This window comes from Polypterus senegalus, chromosome 8 (assembly GCF_016835505.1).
Source record: "Polypterus senegalus isolate Bchr_013 chromosome 8, ASM1683550v1, whole genome shotgun sequence".
Classification (NCBI taxonomy): domain Eukaryota; kingdom Metazoa; phylum Chordata; class Cladistia; order Polypteriformes; family Polypteridae; genus Polypterus; species Polypterus senegalus.
The window spans coordinates 115,239,779-115,258,304 of NC_053161.1; positions in this window are offsets into that span (position 1 = coordinate 115,239,779).

The following is an 18,526-nucleotide window of genomic DNA, read 5'->3' on the forward strand; positions in this document are numbered from 1 at the left end:
GATGCAAATGACAAAAGAAACCAGCATTTCTACATTTAACTTGGTTCCATTGATACCTGTATGCACTAATTGGTTTAATTAAAGACTTGGAAGAAAAGTGAGGAAAAAAGTGAAGCACTGGGAATTACTCATCCATTTTAGACTTCAAATCATTTAAATGATATCCTTAGAAAGGAAAAATAAATCTAGGATATAAGAATAGCCTGACATAGCAGAGTTAAAGCACTAACAAGCCATGAAATTAAATTATTGGCAAGGATTGTTTTCTAATTAAGCAACTGGGTTGGAACAAAAACCTGCAGCAACTGCAGCCCCTTAAGGACTGACTTTGCCTATCCCTGTACTAACCACTATGTACAGAGAACACCCCACAAGACTTGCCATTCTGGAGAAGATCTGACCCAGTCGTCTAGCTATCACAATCTGGCCCTTATCAAAGTTGCTCAGATTCTTAAGATTGCTCATTTTTCCTGCTTCCAACACATCTCCTTCAAGAACTGACTGTTCACTTCCTGTCTAACATATCCGATCCCTTGACAGGTGCCATGGCAACAAGATAATCAATGTTATTCACTTCAGTTGTCAATTGTTTTAATGTTGTGGCTGATTGGTATGTATGTAAAAGTATAAATTGATGATGTTCTAAACTGCTCCTTATTTTTAAATGTCAATTGGTGACTGTTGCAGAATAAAGATAAAAAGTTATTTTGATAATACAGAGAAGTAATAGTTCCATAAGTGCTCTCTTCTATTCTGGGGTTAGGAAAAATCAATTAGAGACCTTGTGATTGACCCACTAAAATTCATATATTCTTAAACTGACAAGTAAAAGAGAAAGTCAAATAGAGGGACAAATGTTTATGAAGTTTATCCCACATGCCTGCCTGTTTATTAAAAAGTGTAGCTCTGTTGTGGCACCTATCACTGTCAAAAATGTAAGAAACCAAATGCAAAAAAAAATTCTGGTTCTCAGTTTCATTGCCTTGACTGAAGTGGAATGGAAAAAAAACAAAATGTTGTAAATATTTCTGGAAATTTGTGAAAAGCTGATTAGGCCAGCCCATCAAAATAGTGAAGGGGAGGTGTACAAGGAAATCAGTTTGTAGAGCTATTGGAAAGCTTTCAACCCCTTGCTTTGTTGACTCAGTGCTATAAAGAACAAACACGAATACCTGATATACACCAGCTCCAATGAGTACAAATAAAGTCTCAGAATTGTGTAAGGAGAAAAGTATAGTTAGTTGCTCTTATATTTTTAAATGTAATGGCCTGTATACAGCCCATGAGGACAACAGTCCTTGTTCCCACTTAAGGCTAGTTATGCTGATGTGCTTTGATGGGGCCACAACTCCATTAAAGGCATCCTAACATACCTAATACAAAGAAATTAACTTTGAGACATTTATGATGCCCAAGATGTTATCAGTTATGCTAAGGCTTTCATGGTTTCACAACTGTTTTCCTTCATCCCCTGCTAAAAACAAAATAATTATGGAGTTTATCACAGTTCTGGCTTTTTTGCTATTCTCCTCTGGTTTGTGATATGGGTGAGAACAAAAAGGCAAATGCAACCCTTGCTAGGACTGTTGAAGGTTTGTGAGAGACTTTACATTCTGATTAGTTCCAACTGGGAACACCTATAAAATTAAACGATTCTTAAATTCTCATTTCCACAATCTTCATCAGATGATGCAATGATTCCACCTGATACAATAATTTCAGGATAGAACATGAGGCTAAAATCAGAGTCTTTAATCACATGAACAGAAGTAAATAGCAAAAGTAAGAAGTGGACCTTTAAAGAAACACATTCATCATTTCTGTGTAATGTAAAATAACAGATTTCCTGTTTTCCATTTCGTTAAGCATCCCTCATATCTGGCAGTCTTAACTCCAAACTGTTAGGGTTTTTGCTTCACCCTTGCCTGTAGGACAGACCCCATGTTTAGCAATTGAGGGTACTCATTTAACTCCAAAAAGAATTCAATTCCAGGGTTGGCCCCACCATTACATTTGAAGTTGGGTCAGGTCAGGCTGGGGACCATACACTGTTACAGCACGTTGCCACACTCACCACACGACTAAACAGCTCGGGATCCTGGTTGACAACCCACCCCCCAGTCAAAAATGCAGTCCAGTCCCACACTCCAGAAATTACCCACTATCTGCCACAGGCAAGTCTTATGTGGGCGTCCTCTTGGCCTGATCCAGCCACTTGGGTCCCCAACAATGAGGGTCCTGCAAGCTGAATCACCCTCGGGGAATCGTGCCACAAGGCCGTAGTGCTTTAACTGATGCTCCCTCACAATGCAGGTAATACGTCTCATTCAGGACTCCGTGAGCAAATGCTCACACAATACAAAGTAAAACCAGCGGTACCCAAGGATTCTCTGAAGAGACACAGTACCGAAGGAGTCCAGTCTTCATCTCAGGTCACTGCATAGCATCCATGTCCTGCAACCATATAGCATGACAGGAAGCACCAGGGGCCTCATGTATAACGCCGTGCGTAGAACTCGCACTATAACATTGCGTAAGCACAAAAGCCGAAATGTGTTTACGCACAGAAAAATCCAGATGCAGGAATCTGTGCGTACTCCAACTTCCATGTTCTTCCGCTACATAAATCCCGATCAGCGTGAAAACTAACACTCGTGCACGCGCATTATGTAACACCCCAAATCCTCCCAGAATTACGCCTATTTGAATATGCAAATCAATATAAATCGCCCTTAAGCACAGCCTTCTGTGAAAAGACAATGGGAAAAGCACGGGGGAAAATATAAGAATTTCAGCGAATACCAAGCGGAGGCAAAGTAAAAACATACTATTTGTTCAAATAAAGCGTGGTATAATCAACAAAAGGAAGTTGATCGAGTGACATAGCGTGTTGGAGAAACTTGAAAGCTCACGTTCACAAATCGCACAGTGCCAGAAATAAAAAAGAAGTCACATATCAAAGTCGCCGTGAAAAGCCGAGTTGTAAGCCCACTGTCTGAGTGTCATATGAAAGCTTATTAGGGTACAGAGAAAAAAGGCACACAGTGGGGAAAAAGCACGAAATGTCAACTTCAATCTCGACATTTCCACTTTAATCACGTAGTTTATTTTGTCATTAAAGTAGAACATCATAAACTTCATCTTAAAATCGTTTAATTAACCAGTTTCTCAAATCACATCATAATTAAAGTAGCACGTTAAATGCTTTGTTTTGTATTTGATCTTCTATGTGCTCTATGTGTGTGAATCACTACTTGCTTTTTAAACCGGCTCTCTTCCTCCAACTGGACACAGAATCAATTACATTCGTAATATTACAGTTCTCTGAATAACTAAAATACTGAGATGTATACATGATATCATTTTCATGATGATAGGAGTTAAAGCACGTTATTAAACATGTGTTTCACTTCGATGAAATAATTTATTGCAGCAGTACAGTCAGGGGCGGCTCTAGGCTTATGGTGGCACTGGGCAGAGGAAGAATCGGTGGTTCCTTCGCCCGCCCGTCAGTAAGGTAGCTTATGCACAGTGGATGGCTACGTCCGTTGCGGACACTGCATAGCCGCCTCATGCTCATGACACAAGCATTTAACTTTTGCCGAAATTTGTCGCTGTGTTTTTAGCTGTGTTGTTATTTTCTCTTTCTGTTTTATATTCAATATATATTGGCGTAGCCATCACTGCAGTCAGTGCTTTTCTTTCCCCAAGTTTCCGATCGCCATACAATCAGCTCTGTAATAGACGTTAAGCCATCTGTAAGCTTAGCGCCGATTCTTCAAAACGTTTAAAGAACATTGAAATATCTTCGTAGTACATGTTTAATTATTCTATCCTTAACAACACTCCCAGTGAAGAATATAGATTATTTAAATAAAGTTAAAGTTTTATCTGTATACTTTAATAAACATATTTTGCTGAATTTCACCTTATAAATGATATCGTTTCTGTTTCTGAACCGCAAGGTCCGTACAGGAAAGGCTTTGAAACATTTTGCAGTGGCTGAGACAGCGTGTCCTTAAAGCTGTATACCGATAATTCCCTTTCCGATCAGCTGCTGCTGTGATTCACACTCAGATACAGTGATATAAATACTCTGAGTCGTGCAGTGAGAGAAATATTGGAAAAGATGATCCGCTGTGGCAACTCCTAACAAGAGGAGCTGAAAGAAGAAGAAGAAGTGAGAGTAACAACGCTAAAGCAGTTATGGTATTTGGAATACTATGGCTGTTCCCTCTACCATTATATTGTTACAAGTTAATTACAATCAGATGCATTACACTAATAAACAATATGCGGTTAGTTTCAGTGTATTTATAAAGCCGCGTCAGGAAAATAAGGTGTAACCACACAGGAACAGTAGCACTGCTTTGACGCTGGGTGCCGGCAGTCTGCAAAACCGAGCGGAGAACTTGCGTACGACAAGGTATGAGGTACCGTGGAAAAGTGCGTGGCTTTACGCCAAGTGTAGGTTTTATACATCGCGATTTGAACGTGGAAAAGTTCTTACGCAACGTTTCTGTGCGTACGCACCGTTTATACATAAGGCCCCAGGACTTGGACCTTCGTCCTTTTGCATTTGCATTTCCAGTGACTTCATGACCCCACGTGCTCTCCCAATCCATCTACAGACTTCATAAGAAGAGTCACCAGAGACATGAATGTCATTGCCGAGGTAAGTAAACTTCTCAACAAGTCGGGTGAGTTCCTGATAATTCCTAAAACTATCAGGCTATACTTCAACCTATTACTGCATCACCAGGTTCCTTCTTTGATTTAAAAGAGCATATCTTGTGCTTTTATATAGGCAACAAATCACTATAATACAATTACTGAGCTGTTTTGCTCAAACAATATGAAATACATTAATTAATTTACACAAATTACAAAGTATGAAGTACACATGATGAAAACAGAATGTGTCTGAATAATAAAAAAAATAGATTTACCCCAATTAAGACATGGTTTATGCAGATATCTTTTTTCCAGTTTTTCATGATAAGCACTAGTGCAAGTATATTCATGATTAAGCTTAAACTACTGTATTTGATTCTTATCTTAGCAATGTGGACTGGAGCATTAACATAATCTGAAAAAGCATAAAAACAGAATGCTCAGAAGAGAATGGTTTTCAAAAGCTCCTCTACACATTTGTGCATCGTGGACATTTTAAATTTCATAGACATACTTGGAGCCTCTGGGGGCTTATGTAATGTCGATTTTCTCAAATAGTGATTTGTACTCTTTTTTGAAACTACGTCCTCACAAGACATTTGCCCTTTTCATGAGCTTACGCAGCAGAGCATGAAAGAGAAGAATGAACCATACTGATAATTGCAAAAGTTTCTCACATGAAATGTCTTTCCTATCTAAATGAAACTGAAATGCTTTGGCATGTCCTAATCATATGCAAGAATAAATGGGCCAGCTCAGCTCTAGCAAAACATTGGTAAGTGATAACAGGTGAAATCAAAAATCATAAACTATAATTCAGGTGAAATGTGCAAACAGAAAATGATACATCAAATGGAAATATTTTGGCCATCTAAGTTTCTTTTTCCTTGTTTACATTTTTAATAATGAAATAATATAAATAAAAATGTTAAAAAGTGATTTTGCCATTTGAAATCATTATGTATTTTTGTACTATGATTCTACCTCTTGTTTATTATCAACAGCAAACACAAATAAGTAACAAACTTAAGATGGCAGATCAGTATTTTGCCTAACCAACTTTAAACTTGAGCAGTAGTTTACCTAGTTAATGCATATATTACAAGTTCTGGAACTAGATAGCTAGAAAAGAAACAAAAAGCTAAACACAAAAGTAGAATCATGCACAAGGGTCACAATAAAGTTTCTTACTTATTTTTTTCAGTTTTTTGGCAAGAAAGCAGATTTTTTTTTGTACTGCTATCAAAGACTTGACAACAAAATACTACACCACTACTACTACATTACTACTAACAAGATAGACATGTATACAAAATGACATCTTTGATGTCACATGTGGGTGTAGAAAAGAATATGTGCATGGTGACCCTTGTTGTGGTCTAACAACATGCTTTCCCTGATCTGCTAGATGGTGCCATCTGCATCTGACATCACATATACAGTATACTGTATATAAACAAAGACAAAGAAGCAAACAGGCTGTGGGAAGCAGCCCGGACACAGACAGATGGACATCATTTTTAGTTCAACAAACATTTATTTATAATAATAATAAAGTGCCCAACCCAGTGCTGCAGCATCAATCACCCCAACAGTCCAGGCCTCTGTCCACAATGCCTTTCCTTCAGACCGCCTCCTTCTCTCTCTATCCAGACCTCGTCCTCTTCCACCCGACTCCAGCCCTGAATGAAGGGAGGCGGCCCCTTTTATGTCCCCCCGGATGTGCTCCAGGTGTGCTCCGGCAATCTTCCACCGACACGCCCCAGTGTGGCAGAAGTGCTGGCTGTATCCCCGGAAGCACTCCGGGTGTCCCTGCTCCTCTTCCCCCCAGCACTTCCTGGTGTGGCGGAAGTGCTGAGGTCCAGGGCTCTCCAGGCATTGGGGCACCCCCTGGCGGTGACCATGGGCCCCTACAGGGTTGAGCTTCAAAGCTCTGCACCCGTGGCCCCCAAAGCAACCAGGACGGTTGCCCCCTCATGGTCTGGAGAAAGTGCAAGCCCTCCTCTGGTTCTCCTGGGCGTCCCGGCTAGGTATCACCCTCAGCCACGTGCCACAAGGCCTAAATGAACAATCATAACGGGCTGGAAATGTGCTCAAAGGTCTCCACTTCCCGACAGCAGGTATGCACTTCACAAAGTTCTGAAGACACACAGACAAATTATATTCCTCATGGAAATTTACAGTAGTATGCTCTATCAGAATCAGAGGCACGATAAGTATTTACATTTTTGTAATTTTTAACATTATTACATATTTCTCACATTTATCAAATCCATAGTCATTATCGCATCTTTATGTTATGGAATGGACAGGAAACAGTCCTGAACAAGGCGCCAGTCCATCGTAGAAGAACAATTAGTTCTACAGCCATTTCCTCCCTGTCTAATATGTGGGTAAGTTGATAAACATCCACCTCTCATGCCTGATGTAATTAGTGTAATGCTTCTTTTAGCATTCTTGCTTACAATAAAAGTCTGATAGCTTGTAGGAAAAGGCAAACAAAGGGGAGTTATAGCTGAGTCCCTGGGGATTCTATTAGATTCCTTTCTGGAAGAAAATTTCACTTCTGGATTTGGGACAATTAGCCAAGGCTACTAACTCTGTGGCACCAGCAGCATGCATTGTAAATTATGAGAGAGTGGTGATAAATCAGTCCAATATATATGTATTATTTTGGAGAATGACATTTTCATTCAAATAGATGTTTAGTAATACACCAAACCTCATAAAACCTCTTCAAATCAAATAGGCATTAAACAACAAATGAGATACTTTTTGAAAAGTATGTATTTCAGAAATAAAGTATATTTTTTAAACAAAAGTAGAACAAATCTAAAAATATTCCATCAAAGTCCTCTGGGTACCCAAGATATGGTTACCTAAGAAGCAGTTTAGTGCTGGAGGATTAGCAAAACGAGCTTAAGAATATGAGAAGCAAACAAAGATTGATGGTCATGAACACAAAAACTGACAAGACTGTTTATGTTTACCCAAAGGCTATGGAAGTTAATATGCAAAAAGGCAGAAAATAAAAAGAACCATGGTAAATATTTATGCAGCAAATTCAAAATTTAAACATAGTGAGCTGTAGCATTTAATTTCTTTTGCTTTGTAAAAATTACATAAATATTTAGGATTTCCTTAAACAATTTGCTGTTTTAAATAATATGCAATTTGCATTATTACATTTTAAGATGTTACATTTTTTCTTATCTATTTTCATTTTTAAATTCATTGTTTGCAGTTAAATCAACAAAAAAGCAATGCAGAAATTTGAAAGGTGATGTGACATAATCCAGATAAGGTTAGATTTGTTAGGGTGCACCTTTCAAACCGGACAATAAATTAATGAAAGTGATTAGACTGATTTCATATGGAGCTATATATTGTAGAATCAATTAAACAGTGAACTTTCTGAAAAAATGTATTTTAAAGCCTGTCTATTGTACTAAAGGAGAAAAACAAATGACAAATTATGAATATTGAATGAATGAAAGCAATTATATCACCTTTTAAAAAACACAAAACAAAGACTGTTGAAAAAAGTGAAAAGAGCTACTCCTCTAAAACCAGATGGAATCAGTTGTATTGACCAGAGGATAAATTTGATTGATGGTGAATTACAAACATTTTTGTATTTGCAGTGGACTTGTAAGTTTGCTTATATGAGATCAAAGGATTGGTGGGGATCAGGTGAATAAATAAATAAAAGAGAAGTGGCTTTTCTATAATATACAGTATAGGGACTATGCCTTTGAGGCCACTTTCACCTAAGGCCACTGTGCAAGAGCTTTACTTCAAGGATCAGCACTTTTTTTTGCTTCTGCTTCTAACATTTACGTTGGTTTTGTGAGTGTTGTTGTATCTTCTCATGTCTATTCTTATCACTGCTATCATTGCTGTTACAAGCATTTCCACATGTGTTGAACATTATAAATTGTTCTCTGCACACTGGCATTGTTCCATCACACTGTTATCCAGCTGCTTTTGAAGAAACCAAACTTAGATCCTTCTATATTGGATGATTATTGGACTATCTCCAAACTGCCCTTCATTGCTAAAGTTTTAGAAAAGGTTGTTGAACAGCAGTGCCTTTTTTACAGGAATAGCAGCTTCTTGATCCATTTCAGGCTGGTTTTTGGAAACAGCATTCATTAAAGGTTTCAATATCCTTATTAATGGCTATTGATGCAGGGGAATGTTCTGTGTTAGTATTGCTAGACTTAGTGCAGTCTTCAACACAGTGGACCATCAGATTTTAATTAATAGGTTGGAACAGTATGTGGGGTCTCTGAATCTGTATTGGACTGGCTCTCCTCATATCTAACTAAGATGGAGGTTTTATAAATATCATATCGTTATTTGGAACACATGCATTTCATGTGTGTTCCATGTCTACAGCAATCTATGTAAACACATCATTAAAACAGAAAAGTTTTTCATGTTTAAGTAATAATTGACAAAACGAAGTGTATAATGTGTAACGCCTGAAGTCCAAATATCAAAGAAACACTTTCACAAAAGGTGCAGATATAACAGAACAAATACATTCATTTATTAAAAAATATAACTGCAGAAAAAAAAGGCGCCTCAGCATGCAACATTGACATGCATTTACTACGACTGCCTCTATGGCACAACGTTATCAGCTGCTGACTGGTAATCAAAAATCACGGGTTTGATCCCGCAAAACTCCGTTTTGAGAAGTGAACTACTCTTATTCTTACTATTTTAGAATAAAAACATACTTTTGATTTCAGTCTGTAACAGCCGGTATAATTTATGATACTTGTAAAGGTTAGCTTTGTTTTTTTTTTTTTTATTCAGTTTCATTCTCTGCTGTTTTCACATAATGACGCGCTATAGCTCTGCAGTGTACTTGCGACTGCATTCTCGTACAAATGCTTGTGAAATGAAGTGTCTGCGTGCACTTTTTGTGGAATTACACATGTATTTTTTGAGCATGCCCGTGTCACTCAAACACAGGAAGCTCTGCAGTGTTCAAATACAGAAGGCCGCCTCACCACTTCTTTTAAGTTTTGCTCTTGGAATTCTAAGGAGACACTCATTTGAGGATCTAAGGTTACGATTTGGAATATAGGGTGTCAGACATTCCGATATATAAGATAAAGCGAGATTATTTAAGGCTTTATAAACCATAAGCAGAATTTTAAAGTCAATTCTGAAAGACACAGGTAACCAGTGTAGTGACATCAAAACTGGAGAAATGTGTTCAGATTTTCTTTTCCTAGTTAGGATTCTAGCAGCTGCATTCTGCACTAGTTGCAAATGATTTATGTATTTTTTGGGTAGTCCTGAGAGGAGTGCGTTACAGTAATCTAGTTGACTGAAAACAAAAATGTGAACTAATTTCTCAGCATTTTTCAATGATATAAGAGGTCTAACTTTTGCTATGTTTCTTAAGTGAAAAAATGCTGTCTTAGTGGTCTGATGAATATGCTATTTAAAATTCAGATTACAGTCAACAGTTACCCCTAAGTTTTTTTACTTCCGTTTTGACTTTTAATCCTAATGCATCAAGTTTCTGATAACCATCACTAAAATTTCAGTTTTCTCTTTATTTAGCGTGAGAAAATTACTATTCATCCATTCAAGTAAGACATTGTGTTAGTGTATCGAAAGAGGTCATCAGGTGCTATTGATAAGTACAGCTGTGTGTCATCAGCAAAGCTGTGGTAGCTCATGTTGCACTCTGAGATAATCTGACCTAACAGAGCCATGCAGGATCAAACTTGTGACCTTTTGATTACCAGTTAGCAGCTGATAACATTGCGCCACGGAGGCAGCCGTAGTAAATACATGTCAATGTCGCATGCTAACATGGCTTTTTTTTCTGCAGTTATATTTTTGAATAAAAGCACACTTGTTCTGTTATATTTGTACCTTTAGTGAAAGTGTTTCTTTGATATTTGGACTTCAGGCGTTACACATTATACACTTCATGTCTACATTTTGTCAATTATTACTTAAACATGAAAAACTTTTCTGTTTTAACGATGTGTTTACATAGATTGCTGTAGACACGGAACACACATGTAATGCATGTGTTCCAAATAATGATATAGTATTTATAAAAGGTGTCATTTTGCTTGACTTCTCACTCTATACAACTCCAAGCAACTGACACGCAGGTAAACAGACTTGAGTTGAGAAAACTGTGTGGGATGGGGGGATGTGATAGTAGGCTGCCTGCTGTTTGGTGCTTATCCACACATTTATAGGACAAAGGACGCTTATGGAGAGGTGAGAAGCGATTTAAGGTGGGATGGATTTTTGAGTTTTTTCGTAGGCTCTGGTAATTGTAGTGTTAAAGAATTTATTTCTTTTTCTAATTACTCCCTAATAGTTTTGAAAGTGCATAACACACAGGAATCTGATTTTCACAGGGCTCTCAATTTTTCACTCCACAGCAGGTTCAAGGAGTTTGCTGCCGATGCGCTCATGTATATAAAGGTCACCATCATGCTTTTTTGGGTGTTTCAGTGTGGACTGGGATTCTTCTGTCAATGATGCAAAACACCCGTGTGTACTAAGATCATTTTCATTTAAAAATTCTGTATGTAAATGAAAGAGTGGTATTGTGAATAGAGCCTTGGCTTGATTTCTGATGCTGATTAAACTTCTTGAAATCTTGTACATGATAGTGATGACAGTACATTAAAAACATCAAAAAAGAGTCTCTGCTCCAATAGGAACATGAGAAATTGTTTAATCTAGTGTTTTTAGGTAATATTTACATTTTTCTTATGGATAATAGCATTTATTATATATGCAACTCTCTCCTGCTCTTTCCATCCATAATCAGAAATTTTGATAATTACTAAACTTTCAGCACTAACCTTGTTTTTTAGATTCTCTCGATGATTACATTTGGGCATGTCCTGTAGCTCATACATCATAGTACAGTATTAGGAAATACTCTCATGTACAAATGAATGCGAGGTAAATCGGTGTGTAAATTATGGAAATATAGCAAAGAACACTTACACGGCACATCTACAAAACCAATTAATCACTATAGAATTAGTGATATCATTTATATTTTTGCATGAAACAATGACAAGACTCTTCTTTCATTTTCTTCTTTTAGCTTATATATATATCAGCTCAAAACTCCCTTGCAGCCATACATTTATAAGTAAATAACCATTATTTTACACTCAGCCACTCTAGGTTTGTCATCACTTTTTCTCCTTCTTCTAATTACAGTAATCCCTCCTCGATCGCGGGGGTTGCGTTCCAGAACCTCCCGCGATAGACGAAAATCCGCGAAGTAGAAACCATATGTTTGTATGGTTATTTATATTAATTTTATACCCCTATTAAACTCTCTCACACTGTTAACATTATTAGAGCCCTCTAGACATGAAATAACACCCTTTAGTCAAAAGTTTAAACTGTGCTCCATGACAAGACAGAGATGACAGTTCTTTCTCACAATTAAAAGAATGCAAACGTATGTTCTCATCAAACGAGCACCGTCAGGAGCAGGGAATGTCAGAGAGATAGAGAGAGCGTGACAGAAAAACAAACAATCAAAAAATCAATACGTGCTGTTGGGCTTTTAAGTATGAGTACCGCGATAAAGCAGCCGCAAAGAAGGGAGCAATGTGAAGGTAGTCTTTCAGCATTTTTTAGAGTAGCCTCCGTATCTTCTAAACAAACAGTCTCTGTGCAAAGTGCAAACAGCCCCTCTGCTCACACCCCCTCCGTCAGGAGCAGAGAACGTCAGAGAGAGCTAGCGAGATTAAAGCAAACAATCAAAAAATCAATACGTGCTTTTGGGCCACCGCAATAAAAGCGGCATTTCTTAGAGTAGCGTCCATATCTTTTAGGCAAACAGTCCCTCTGCTCACACCCCCTCCGTCAGGCGCAGAGAAAGACAGAGAAAAGCAAACAATCCGCTCGGCGAAGCACATCGTATATCATTGAGGAGTTTTAGTTAATATGTAATACATGCTCTGATTGGGTAGCTTCTAAGCCATCCGCCAATAGCGTCCCTTGTATGAAATCAACTGGGCAAACAAACTGAGGAAGCATGTAACATAAATTAAAAGACCCATTGTCCGCAGAAATCCGCGAACCAGCGAAAAATCCATGATATATATTTAGATATGCTTACATTTAAAATCCGCGATGGAGTGAAACCGCGAAAGTCGAAGCGCGATATAGCGAGGGATTACTGTACATACTGTAGCTTTTTCTATAAATATTGTTCTTGGAATGTTCACCCTCTCACCATCAGCTACGGCCAGAAACATCACTGTAATTCTGCTTGAGCATCTTTTTTCTTAAATTACTACATTTCTCATTCTATTTTAGGCACTTGTTCACTCTAATCTGGACTATGCACTGTCATTTTAAATTTAAATGAAAGCTCATCTACCCCAAACTCTTATAGCAAAGCTTCCAGATGGCCACACACATGACAATTTGACTGAACTTAGCTGTGAAAATGACTGGTGCTATTGGTGAGCATTTGAATAGTGTGCCAGACTTGATGTTCACCAGCAAAAATTCAGTTTCATAATATAGAAAAGGCCATTAAATCACTTTCTTTGTATACCTGAATTCAGAGAAATCTTGTATGTATTGGTTTCTTATATTGCATGCTAGTAATTTTTGTATTTTTGGAGGACAGAAACTTTTTATATATAGTGTTCCAAGATAATGGGGAAGAGGAAGGGACTTCATTCTTCTGTATTCAGTAGAGGGTCAAACGCCTTTGAGCAGCTTTACGCAGCATACAGAGTCGAGACAGATTTCAAATAGCAAGATACTGTAAGGATGAAGAGAAATCAAAAAGACGAGGGAGAGAAAAGGAGAAGATGGTGGGATATTACATGTCTTAAGGACAAACCTTAGTTTTAGGTAAAAGTAAAAAATGGATGTAATAGAGAACTTGGAGTTATAAAAAATATCTCCTAGTGTTTTAGTGCCTTGACATGCTCAGTAGTTTCTTTTTGCCAAATTCTTTTCTCACAATTACACAGTTACAACAGGCTGATTATGCTAAAGTATGTTCATCTCCAGCAAAAGCAAGCAAAATATGAAAAATGATTATGGCTTTTCATAAGAATAGCTTTAATATTAATAATAAAAATAATATTTGTAAGTAAGACTGTTTTAGAGTCAATATTTTTCATTTCTCAAGGATGTTAAAGACACAGTGAGTTGCAATTGAAGCATCTCTTTAATTTACTTGTGAACATGTTTTGAGATCTGTTAGGTATGAAAGACAGATGTTTTGTGTTACTCACTAATCATTGTGCTGGGGAATGGTGATGTTTTGCATATTGAGTAGTGCATACAAGTAGGAATTTCTCCATTCTCAGTACCTGTTGCAATAATGACCATATAAACTTTGCAAGACAGGTAAAAATGAAATGTGTATTAGGAAGTGACTTGGTAATGGTGTTAAGAAAAATAATAATCTGTTTCTTTAAAATGACAAGCAAGAGAAACTCATAGTAATATACATTTGATTCTCATCCACTGCTAAAAGTAAACACACAAAAGGGAAGCACAGGGGAGATGGACAAAGTGCTCCTGATACCTTAGAATGTGTTCCTTCCCCTCATTAGGATTCATAAACCAGCCACAGCAGACCAAGAACAGTAGGGACACAGAGGAGAAGGACTGCCAAGTAAGGGCATCACAGAAAGTAAACAGCTCAAGCTCTTCTGGTCAAATGGCCCTAAGCCAGCAGATAAAAAGGAGGACAGGACATCTTTATGGTAGTTTACCTTTAACCAGAGAAAGGAAAGGAACTCAGCATAAGTAAGAACCATCGATGCCTCATTAAAAAGGTCTAAGAGGGATATCAAGGTAACTAGCCTGTTTGCAGAAAGGTTGAACATTGAACCTTTGATTGTCGTATTGAGAATTTGGGATGTTTGAACTGCACTTGATAGAACTATTCCCACAAGATTAAACAACTGTTCAATGAATCCCTTCTTTTTCTTAATGGAGTGGCTGAAGTTAGAGTTCCTTACTTGGTCTTCTGACCAACCTCACCACAGTCAATATGTGCATATACTAGGTTTACATCTATATATTTCTTTATTTTCTGCTTGTAGAGAGTTAGTTTTGCATGTTAAAAGTCCATCTGAATACAGGCAAAATTAAGTTATAACGAATTGCCAGGGACCTAAAAAATATTTTGTTGTAATGAAAATTTTGTTGCAGTGAGATTCTGTATTTGTTGCTATAGTGCTTTCTATGCTGCAATGGCGACACAGACACATGCAGCGGCTTGGTGGCTCTCAGCTTTTGGCATAGTTTTATTTGTAACTAGCTGAAATACCCAGCATTGCCCAGGAGGAAAATAAAGTTTTTTTTTAATTTTTTGAGGAAAACATAATTGAAAAAAACACAATTTTAAAAATAAAAATAAATTAACAAACAGTAAACCTGGGTTTGCTTCCCGGGTCCTCCCTGAATGGAGTTTGCATGTTCACCCTGTGTCTGCGTGGGTTTTCTGCGGTGGGCTGGCACCCTGCCCGGGGTTTGTTTCCTGCCTTGCGCCCTGTGTTGGCTGGGTTTGGCTCCAGCAGACCCCCTTGACCCTGTAGTTAGGATATAGCGGGTTGGATAATGGATGGATAAAGACTTGCTAATGTGCTTGTCTTGCGGTGTTGTATGTATGTTATTATCTAGTTGACGCTCAGAACCGGCCAACTCTATTTAATTTGAAAAGCACAACGGGGGCACTGTGCTGCTCAAAAATAAAGAATGCTGGTATTCGCTCATGTAAGCCAGCACGGGATCCTAGAAAGTATTTAAATCGTCATAACTACTCTGGCCATCTCTCTTGCAGAAGGATTCATGTTGCATAAGTGCTCGCATCATTTGTGTGTTAGCAGCTAAGCGACTGTCTCTTAGGAGGTTTCCTTTTGGCGGTGTACTGGCCTCGCTTGCGTATCCTCGGAGCTGGAGCCCTCACCCCGACTCTACGTCTCACTTCTGGGCCGGACAGACACACACACTTCCATGCGTAGAGCTCTATTTAATTTCAAAAGCAACAGGGGCGCGGTGGCATGTAAAGAATGCTGGCCGTCGCCTCCATTTCCCCTTCTGGTGGTCGTTCCAAGTGTCAACTTGATGATAACATGCATACAAGACCGCAAGATCACCCCTCCCACCCTACCCAGAACGGGGTGGGATACGGCTGACTTGACCCTACAGTATTTTTAGTCGACTAATGAGGAACATGTGCACCAAGTTTCATGAAAATCGCTCCAACCGTTCAGACGTGATGCTGGAACTAGTGAAGGGAAGTTCGGATCATTTTACCGACTCGGACCTTTGAGTCTCGTTCAGCAAAATGAACAAATCTTTTTTCGACTCATTTCGTTCATTTTAGCAAAATATAATTAAAATGTTACCTGTTACCTCCCTAACACATCTACTGCTTACACAAATGTTGATCACAATAATTAATCAATAATTTATTTGTAACAGGATTATTTACTTTGTATTTATAAAATAACACACCACAGATCCTCAAGAAACAGTAACAAAACCATAGTGACAGAAATTGACAGACTTTTTTTATTTATAAGAAAATGCGTTTTAGATATTTTTGATAATTTTATGATAATTTCTAAATATGATCCAACATACAACAAATGGAATTTTACATTAGTATTTGACTGAGGTACTGAGCCGGTAAGTGGTCACGTGACAAAAGAATGAACGACTCGAAAGACTCGAGGAATGAACTAATCAATTCTCTTTCCGGCTCAGACTGCATAGGTTAAGCTTATGGGGCTGTCACGTGATGAATGAACAACTCAAACCCGAAGACTCAAGAGATGATCTAATCAATTCTGTTTCCGGTTCAGACTGAGTTGGTTAAGCTTATTCCAAAACAGAAACTATAGGAAGATGCGCAAATGCGCATGCTTGACTGAACAAATCACTCCCACGAGACGACTCGTTCTTCCCGAGTCATATTAAAGATTCGTTCAAAATGAATGAATCATTCAAGAACGACCCATCACTAGCTGGAACACACATACACACATTGACTTTTATATATATAGATTAAGTTTTTACTGTTATAGTTAACCACTCGAAGCATTAATCCAGTATGGAAGGGCTGATTTAATTAATATAGGGAAGCGGTTCGAGCTCCATGCATCCCCACGACTGGACTTTTTTCCACCAGAGGTACGGTGGACTACTGAGGCTTTTACCATCCCCCCTCTGTGGCCGAGACGGCGGAGGAGACACCGTAAACAAAAGCGGGGCAGAAGGAGTGGACTACACACTAGGCTACATGCTAACCCATACAGACCAGCTCTTCCCAGTCTCATTCTCACTAACGCCAGGTCTTTCGCCAATAAGATGGATGAGATTCAGCTTAGGATCGCCTCACATAGGGTGGACAGCTGTACGGCAATTATTACCGAGACCTGGCTGGATAATAACATCCCAGACGCTGCGGTGGAACTAGAGGGGCGTGCTCTGTTACGTGCAGACAGGACTGCAGCTTCCGCTAAATGTAAAGGTGGAGGGCTGCCGCTGTACATTAATACATTCTGGTGTACAGCTACAAACATTATTGGAACATACTGCTCCCCCGACTTGGAATATCTGGCAGTGAAATTTAGACTATTCAAGATGGTAAGAGAGTTCTCCTCCATCCTGATAGTGGCTGTTTATATCCCACTGCAAGCTAACGCTAAATTAGCATTGGAAGAGCTGTACTGCCTGATTAGCAGACAAATGAATACCAATCCAGACACGGCTGTGATTGTGGCTGGTGGCTTTAATCATGTAGAATTAAAAGCAGTGCTTCCCAAATTTCGAGGATTTATAAACTTTCCAACTAGAGACAATAGCATTCAGGATCAAGTTTATTGCAACATCCCAGGAGCATAAAAGGCTGTAGCAGCTCCAGATCTGGGCATGTCAGACCACATCGCAGTGGAGCTGATCCCAGCCTATATTCCCATGATCTGCAAGATGAAACCGACTACCAGTACAGGTATGGACTGAGGAGGCATCTTCAGCATTACAGGACTGTTTTGAGCATACTGACTGGGGAGTGTCTAAAGAGGGTTCAGATCTAGAGGGATATACATTATCTGTCCTATCCTATGTGCAGTTCTGTACTGATGCTGTCCTGCCCACGAAGTCCTTTAGGGTGTTTCTAAATCAGAAACTGTGACTGGACAGTATGGTGAGGTCCCTGCTTAAAGCCCGGGATGCTGCATATAGTTTAGGCGACAGGCTGGCATATAGCAAAGCCCGAAAAGAACTAAAAAAAGGACTAAACCTGGCAAAATACAGATATAAACAGTGTATCAAGGAATATTTTGATAACAACGACCCATGGAACATGTGGAGAGGCTTAAAGACCATAACGGATTATAAGCACAGTGATGGCAGGTCAGCTATGTCCTTAGTCTCCCTGACATCTTGAACAGTTTCTTTACACACTTTGATGCATCTAGCACCAAGGAGACTGTTCATCTCCCTTGGATGGAGGAGCAGCATCAGCCTATAGTCCTGCAACTACACCAAGTAAAGGTCCACCCTGAGGAGGATCGACACCAACAAAGCTGCAGGACCGGACAGGGTGTCAAATAAGACACTGAAAATATGTGATGATCAATTGGCAGGAGCCTTTCTGGACATTTTCAACCTCTTTTTCTACAACCTATTTACAACTTCCCTGTCTGCCTCAAATCCTTCACTATTGTGCCAGTGCCTAAAAAATCAGCGGCCACCTGCCTTAACGATTACCACCCTGTGGCTCTGACCCCAGTAATAATGAAGTGCTTTGAGAGAATCCTCCTAAAGTACATCAAGGATGCCATCC